At 34.2% G+C, this 9,120-nt stretch overlaps 2 pseudogenes; both read right to left on the bottom strand.

The window, feature by feature from the left end:
* LOC120273880 overlaps nt 1-3,957 on the bottom strand; it is a 12,838-nt pseudogene extending 8,881 nt beyond the window's left edge.
* A 415-nt stretch (nt 3,958-4,372) lies between these two features.
* On the bottom strand, nt 4,373-8,695 carry LOC120273871 (annotated as a pseudogene).
* Between the last annotated feature and the right edge of the window lie 425 nt (nt 8,696-9,120).

Here is a 9,120-nt window from a genome sequence, read left to right as displayed (position 1 = left end):
TAGAAACAGGAAAATTCCGTTGCTAATCTGTTTCTAAAATGAATTAGCAACGGATTAGAAACGAAAACTGTTGTTTGTAAATTACAATTTTCTTGTAGTGATTGAATTGACATTTAGGAAATCTCAAAAATATCTTATAGGTATATGAAAAAATTAGACTTTTTTTTCAAGATATGTTGTATAATATATTTCAAATCAGTATCCAGATGCAACTCTATATTATTTGTTTTTTTAGTTTGCCGGTGTTGATTTTATAACTAGAATGAGTTGGAAATATTATGGAGTTCAATCAATGATTGATGTATTCAAGATTTCTAATATTTCAACCAACCAAACTAGTGACGTGGGAATAGTTATCACAAAAGGAATGTCTGGCCCTATTCAATATGTGAATATAATATCGTTGGTTGGGAAGTAAGTGATCTAGCATAAGTTACCATGATCTTATTTTTTATATAACTATATAAAATATCTAGTTTTTGTCTATATACTCTTGAAAATTCGCTTAATTTGGGCATACCACTCAATAAACTAGATACTATTTATATCTTTCAAAATTTGTTTTGTTTACATATATGCCCCTCTACCTTATATTCAACATTAAAATATATTATAAATTATAGAAGCATTGATTTTTTATACTAATAAAATTAGTATTTTATTTAAGTTTCTAAACGCGCAAGTAATGTTAATTTTTATTTAGATGAGATGAATAAAGTTCTTTTAATTTTTTTAGGTGTAGCAATATTGATTTTAATCACCATTAGATATTTTTAAAATTTAGTTTTTTTTTTTAGGAGTATATATATATATATATGTGTGTAGCCGCTTGTGGGGCTGCACGCCTGCACTTGTTGACTTTATCAAATAAAAACATTTATCAAATAAAAACAAGTATAGGTAAAAATAGAATATAATGGTGTATACAAGTAAAAGAAAACCTAATTTTCAATTAATATAATACTTTTAAGTCTTTTATAACTTCAAAAGTTCAGGAACATTTGCACTAATTGAATTCTACCCGTCCATTTAAGTTATTCCATTTTGTATATATTTACAAGAAAATTTCGAGATTTTCTTTGATTTAATGGAGGCTTTTCTCTACTTCTCAGCTTTACGTCTATTATATTTAAATATTACAAAAACTTTTTATGATTTGCTCTTTCATGTATACCACCAGTTTCATTTGGATTGTATGATGTAACTTATTGTTGTAGTTAAATCATAAAAATTAAATTATGACATGAAATTACATGTTAGATTTTGATTTTCTTTGAAAATTGCCCAAACAATATTATTGTTGTCGTTATTTAGATGATGGAAATTAGCATACCAAACTTAAATTTGATATTTTCCAAGCAAAGTTTGGCATTAAACTACCAACTTGATCATTATCAAAAAGATATTTTTCTACTTTAGGTTGTGCGCGGACTATATGGTGATAAAAGATCAAGATTTTATATTTATTGGACTGTAAGTATCAAAAACACTATAAGTTCATTTAGGGTCATTATTTTTAATATTTGCTACTAATTATGATATGTAATATAGAACAAAATTTTTTAACATTTTCAGAGAGACAGTGGTCAAAAAACAGGTTGTTATAATTTATATTGCTCAGGTTTTATCCAATTAAGTAAGAGCGTGGCTCCCGGTATGATATTACCTACTGGAAAAAGGTGTTCTGATACTTGCTATTTACAGGGTAATTCTATTTCTAAATTTTTGGACAAATTTCTACTTATTTAACAATTATATAAAGTGATATTTATACAACACATAGTAATTAAAAAATTTTAATTATTTATTTATCTAATTTTGTAACATGAAAATAAAATTGTTATTTTGTATAATATAAATAATAAAAATATTTTTTAAAACAAAATATCTCAATTTAAATTATATAAACAATATGATTTTTTTAATAAATAATAATAACATTATTTTATTATTTTTTAAAACTAACATATTCCTTTTATTGCTTCACTTTTGCAAGGATACAAAAACATTAAATTGGTATTTGCTAATGGGAGAATGAGAAATTATAGGATATTGGCCCAAAGAAATATGCAATAACTTAGTTGATGCAGATGAGGTTCAAACAAATGGATATGTATATTCAACTTTAAATGAGCCTAGTCCACCAATGGGCAATGGTATTTTACCTAATCCGGATCCATCAAAAGCATGTGAAATGAGTCACATTAGATTAGTGAATGGAAATGGAGATTTCATTGTACCTGGTGGTGATATCATTTCTTATTATAGTGAATCTGGCTACTATGATGTTGTTAACATATCAAGGGCAGATGATTTTTCCATTAGTGTTGGTAGACCCGGAGGTTATAAACATTAAATAAAATATCAATATGCTTGACATATATAATATGTCTAGCAATTTTTTAGCTTAATTACCATTGGTGGAACTAATGAAAATTAATAATTTTCATATTTTGAGAAATTCTTATTGCAATAAATACAATTAAGAATTAATGGCTTCATATCTCCTTACACTTCCATTGCCACTTATATGTTGATCAATTTTTAAAAGCCATTAGTTGCTCACTTGATATTATTAATGAACGAGAACAATTACATATATTATAAAATTATTCAACAAGTATAATATTTAAATTATATTACGACATATGACTTGGACCAGCTGCATTTGGATAATTTTGACGACTGTGACCTGCATTACGATATAGACCACAACGCTTTGGCTGACCGCCCTCACTTATGTCCATCTCATTATGATTCTGTTGGATTTTGGGCGCCCTGACCGCCCAATAATAACTTTCCACCTACCCTATCAATTACATTTTTAACTATGAGATAATTTTTAGATCTCCACCTAACAAATGGATGGTTAGGATCAATTTGATCCAATAGCTCTTGTGAATGGGGTAGGTGCCACTTGCCACCAATAATTTATCCCATCAGCCCCTCAATAATACTCTCCACCTATCCTAACAATTACATCTTTGACTATTCTAATATTGGAGATAATTTTAATTTTTATGTATATAAAAAATTTTAACCACAACAATTTTTATCTTTTAAATTTTTGATCGAATATTACTCATAATTTTTATCTGTTAGAATTAGTGTAAGTAGAGTGGGAATAAAACTAGTTATAAAAATTTTTATGAAATTATAAGGGTTTTTAGTGTAAAATTATTTTTAATTTTAAACAAAAACTAGTAGGACCCACCCCAGTTTTAAAAAAATAAATTTTAATATTAAAAAATCTAGTGGGGCCTGCTTTTTTTAAAAAATAAAAATTTTAATATTAAAAAACCAGTGGAACCCACAGCTATTAAAAAATTTTAGAATTTAATATTAAAAAAATAAAAATGCCTAGTTTGGTAAATAATTGTAGAAATGCCTATTTTAGTAATTAATTTAAAAAAAGCAATATTTAAAAAAAAAAGCCTGAAGATGAAGGTATTTTATATAAAATCCATTTTTGTAACTTTCTATTTCAATTAGAAGAATATATTTGTAACTTAAGATGATAGAAAGTGATTTTATGAGACCAAAAGAAACTAAGTCCATGGAGTTCACCAACTTTTTAAAAAACTATACCAAAATGTGGCAAGTGATTCCAACCCATTAAAATATATACCATATTTATAGATCGATCCAGCATGAAATAACTGAAGGAGCTTATGAACAAAATGATAAAGAACAGCCAAAAAAACAAAAAAAGAACTGAAGAACATGAATTGAACTCAAATTAAGGATGTCAGATGCATTCTTCATGATAAACCCCTGATCAGAAAGTGCAAGTTTCCGAAGGGGGCCCTAACCAAACAAAGAAAAAAGATCACAAGAAGTATGAAAACATGGATAAGCTTTCTTGCTTGCAAGGAGTTAGGATCAAAATAAGACAAGAAGAATGATCAAGAAAACCAATGCCAATGTGCTTGCCTTCTTCTTAGTGATCATAGCCATTGTTGTCTATGTGAACGAGCATATAATCAATACTTGCTATTTATAGATATATGCATGTATATATGAGAGAGAGTGAGTGGGAATGTGTCATTTTGATAATTTAGATTTTCAAAAGTTTAGTAACGTTACGTTATGGACAGCAATATTACATGTATTGTAGAAACTAGAAACCCCAAGTGAAGGAAATCTAATTTGTAAGGGGAAAAGTTTTCTTATTTCTTCATGTTCAAGAATAAACCACAACTGATGATATATACATCACTAATAGCATAAAAATCCTCCTAAAAGATTGGATCGAATCTCCTAATGACCAAAAAAATCCAACCTAAATATACACAAGAATATATGTATTATATAATCAAATCTTGGACAGCTAAATATATCCAATTTACCAAATATATCTCAATACTCCCCCTCAAGTTGGAGCATGAAGATCTTGAATGCCCAACTTGCGAAGAAGATAATCGAATTGTTGTTTGCCGAGAGCTTTAGTGAAAATTTCAGAAAGCTGCAGATGCGTGCGGACATGAGAAGTGACAATATTGCCCGCTTGAATTTGGGCACGCACATAGTGACAATCCACCTCAATATGCTTAGTGCGTTCATGGAAGACAGGATTGGCAGCAATATGTAGAGCAGCTTGATTATCACAGAACAACCGCATAGGCGTAACATGAAGCACACCCAAAGAATGAAGCAAAGACTTGAGCCATACAAGCTCACAAGAAGTAACCGCCATGGAATGATACTCAGCCTCAGTACAAGAGTGAACTACTGTGGGTTGCTTTTTAGTCTTCCAAGAGATAGGAGAGGCGCCTAGTGTTATGAAGTAACCAATAAGTGAATGTCTAGAAAGGGGACAGGTAGCCCAATCAGAATCACAGTAAGCATTAAGCTGCAGATCACTATCATAACGAAGAAGAAGACCCTGTCCAGGATGACCTTTCAAATAACGAACAACTCATAAAGCAGCTTCCCAATGAGCTTCTTGTGGACACTGCATAAACTGAGCAAGAACATGAACTGCATAGCATAATTCAGGAAGAGTGATAGTGAGATATATTAACCTGCCTACAAGACGCCGGTAACGTTCTAGATGAGCAAAATCATATGACCGCTCTGAAGAGCAAGCTGATGATTTTGTTCAATGGGAAAATTAGCAGGTTTGGCTCCAAGAAGACCAACTTTAGAAATGATATCTAAAGCATATTTCCATTGAGAAAGAAATAAACCATCAGGTCCCGAGCAATCTCAATACCAAGAAAATATTTCAAAATACCCAAATCTTTCATATGAAAACAAGAACCCAAATAATTCTTGAAATCAACAATAGAAGAAGAGTTATTCCTAGCAATTATTAGATCATCAACATAAACCAGCACATGAAGAATGACACCACTACGATGATAAGAGAAAAGTGAATAATTAGCATAAGATTGAGTAAACCCAAATGACTTGAGAGCAGACGATAACTTAGCAAACCAATTTCGAGGTGCTTGACGAAGACCATATAAAGATTTACGAAGTCGGCATACCTTTCCAGGTGAAGAAGAAAAACCCGGTGGTAAGCGCATATACACCTCCTCATTGAGATCGCCATGAAGGAAGGCTTTATGAACATCCATTTGGTGAATTTCCTAGTTACGAATGATAGCAACAGCTAGAAAAGTACGGGCAGATACCATTTTAGCCACAGGAGCAAAGGTCTCATTATAATCTATCCCTTACATAAGAATTATATTTAATCTTATAGACCCACTTGCACCCGATAGCTTTCTTTCCGAGTGGCAAGTCCTCAATTGTCCAAGTTGCCACTACACTCAAGGGCCTCAATCTCGGCTTTTATTGCCTCTTGCCAACGAGGATCATGAATAGCTTCGGAGAAATGTGTGGGTTCATACCTGCATAGTAACTGCAAGCATGTGCACAAGAAAACCGCTTGCAAGATATATAATTAATTATAGGATAAGGAGTACCTGAGGAGGATGATGAAGCGGAGAGCAGAGATGGGGGGGTCCAGGCAGTGAACAGTATGACAAACATAATCTCGAAGACGTGTAGATGGTTGGCGTGTTCGATCATTGTGTTGAAGTGAAGACTCAGGAGGAAGTGCCACTGTACCCTTAGAATCACCAATCTCTAAAGAAGAACTTATATCAAAAGCATGAGCAGTATCAGTATTACCAGTATTCCTCACCGATAAGACATCTTTAGAACTACCCCTTACTGCCAAATTACCTAACTCAGTATAGATTTCCCTGACTAGATCATTTGTAGGTGAACGTACACCAACAGGTAACGAGGAAAGAGAAAGGGGGAGAGGATCATGATCATAAATAGCTGGATGAAGAGGTGTGGGAGAACAAGTCACAGGAATTTTGGAAGAGGAAGTGTAATGAAATATATTCTCATAGAAAACAACATCCCTAGACACAAAGTATTCCTCATTTTCAATATCATACACTCTCCATCATTTCTTCCCATAAGGGTACCCAACAAATATACACTTCCAACTGCGAGAATGGAATTTATTACGATTACGGGTGATTTTAGAAGCAAAGCAAAGACACCCAAAAACATAGGTAAATGCATGTAGGAAGGTGGTTTGCCAAAAATCATCTCAAAAGGAGTTTTGCCATTGTGTATTTGAGTAGGAGTACGATTGATAAAAAAAACAAAAGTTAAAAAACATTCCCCCCAAAAAGTAAGAGATAAATTAGCTTGAAATCTAAGGGCCCTTGCAACATTAAGAATATGGCGATGTTTTCGTTCAACCCGCCCATTCTGTTGAGGAGTACCAACACAAGAGATTTCAAATATGATTCCATGCTCATCAAAGAAAGGTTTCAAGGCAACAAATTCAGCACCATTATCACTCCGCATACATTTCACCTTTTTATTAAACTGGGTTTTAATCAAGGCACAGAAATTTTTAAGAATTCTCTTTACCTCAGATTTCTCAATCATCAAATAGACCCACACCACTCTAGAAAAATCATCAACGATAGTTAGAAAATAAAAAGCTCCACATGAGGATGGTTCACTATAAGGACCCAATATATCACATTGAATAAGATCAAACAAATGAACAACTTTATTAGTACTTAAAGGAAAGAATTCACAAGTTTGTTTTGCCCTAAAACAAATATCACAGGGAACATCTTGAAAATTATTGTCATGAACTGTAGGAAGAGAAGAAATGAGCTGTTTGGGTGCATGGCCAAGCCGACGATGCCACAACTGATATGTATCGGTCCCATTGACATGACAAACCATCTTTGCTGGAGTCACTGCACGAAGCCAATAGACCCCACCATGTTGCTCACCTGCACTAATCAACATCCTCGAAGTACGGTCCTGTATCACACATAGTTTCTCAGTCAATGTAACAATGCAATTCAAATCCTCAATCAATTTTCCAAAAGAAAACAAGTTGCAAGTAAGCTAGGTAACATATAAAACATGTGGTATTTTCACATGTCCATCCAAAAGCACTATTCCTTCCTGAGAAGCTTTTGTATGAAAACCATTAGGAAGACCAATAGTAGAGGAAGAAATATCCTTCAAATCAAGTAGTAAACTTTTGTTTCCAGTCATGTGGTGTGACGCGCCGGTGTCCAAAATCCAAGAAGAAAGAAAGGGCCACTTACCAGAAAGCTTCTCAGAAGAAGTCGATTGAGCAGTACATTGTTTAAACATATTTAGCAAAGATCCCCACTGTTCATTCGTCAAAACTGGTGCAAGGGTTGCACGATCATGGTTGGTCAAGCCGCCAGATGCTTCAGATTTAGTAGTGGATTGACTGACGGTGTTCACAACATTTGCCAATGTTGAAAACCCTCTGCCATGACCACCGGAACCACTTGTTCTCCCTTTGTTAGATACCTTGCCATTTCCACGACCATCTCCCCACCAATCAGGATATCCAATGAGTTTAAAACATGACCCATCTTCATGTCCTTGTTTCCCACAATTGCCACAAACTGGTTTCTTATGCCAAGGAGAAGAAGCGGCGACTGCGGCTTTGGTTGAAACTGCAGAAATAGCAAAGCTGACCACATCTGTTCGATTGTCACAATGACGCACCATTTAGCGATGCCATTCTTCTTGAATCGCCAAAGCATATACTTGAGTTAATGATGGAAGGGGATCTTGCGCAAGTATATTTGATCTAACAGTGCCATAGATTTCATCATCAAGGCCCATTAAGAATTGGTGGACTTGTTCATCTTCACGTTCTTTTCCAAGATCTCCAGCCTAAGCACAGCGGCATCCTCCACAGTTACATCTTCGAAGAGGAATATAGGCAGAAAGCTCATCCCAAACCGTCTTGAGCCGTCTATAGTATGTTGCAATACTCTGGCCGTCTTGACTGCATCGAGCAATGTCAGATCTAAGTTGATAAAATACGTGGACCATTGCCGATAGAGAATCGTTGTCGCAACTCATCCCACAACTCTTTCACGGTTTCACTATAAGTGATAGTCGACCGTAGCGAAGGTTCAATCGATTGAAAAATCCAAGCCACAAGCATGGAATTTACACTCCACCAATCTTCGATTTCTTTGGTATCATCGTCAGGTTTGCATACTGTTCCATCCAAAAAACCAAGATTTCGCTTCACACGTAAAGCATTGCGCATACCTTTTTGCCATTCTTGATAATTGTCCCCTTTCAAGATCACCGGACATATATTCATACCGGGATGATCCGATGGGTGCAAATAAAATGGTGATAATGGGGTTAGAATGTCATTTTTTTAGACATTCCAAACACTAGGATGAATGGTGTGTTGAAGATGTGATTGAAAACATTGTGTTGGCAAAAGGCATGGGATGCGGTGCTGGTAAGGATCACGGTATGGGTAGCGCAGCTGAAGCATGATGGTGATCAGGATGGTATGAAGATGGTGATGTACAAGCATGGCGTTGTACTGAACCAGAGGGGAGAAGCCAGCAAGGTTACACTGTTGGGTTCTCCTTTGTTAAGCTAAAATTAGTTATGTTAGTTATGTTTTTTGTGAGAAAGAGTACTTAATTTACTCAATCTCTTGTACTTAGTGTCCATCTAATGAGTGGAGTGTTAGTGGAATGGGGTGACCAATGGGTGTTAAGTTTGGGCATTAGCCAATGGATGTATTTTGTTTTGTCTGGCTGTCTGTAT

Source organism: Dioscorea cayenensis, chromosome 2 (assembly GCF_009730915.1).
Source record: "Dioscorea cayenensis subsp. rotundata cultivar TDr96_F1 chromosome 2, TDr96_F1_v2_PseudoChromosome.rev07_lg8_w22 25.fasta, whole genome shotgun sequence".
NCBI classification, from domain to species: domain Eukaryota; kingdom Viridiplantae; phylum Streptophyta; class Magnoliopsida; order Dioscoreales; family Dioscoreaceae; genus Dioscorea; species Dioscorea cayenensis.
Note: the sequence above shows the minus strand (reverse complement) of the source record. Positions and strands in the feature narration are given on the sequence as shown.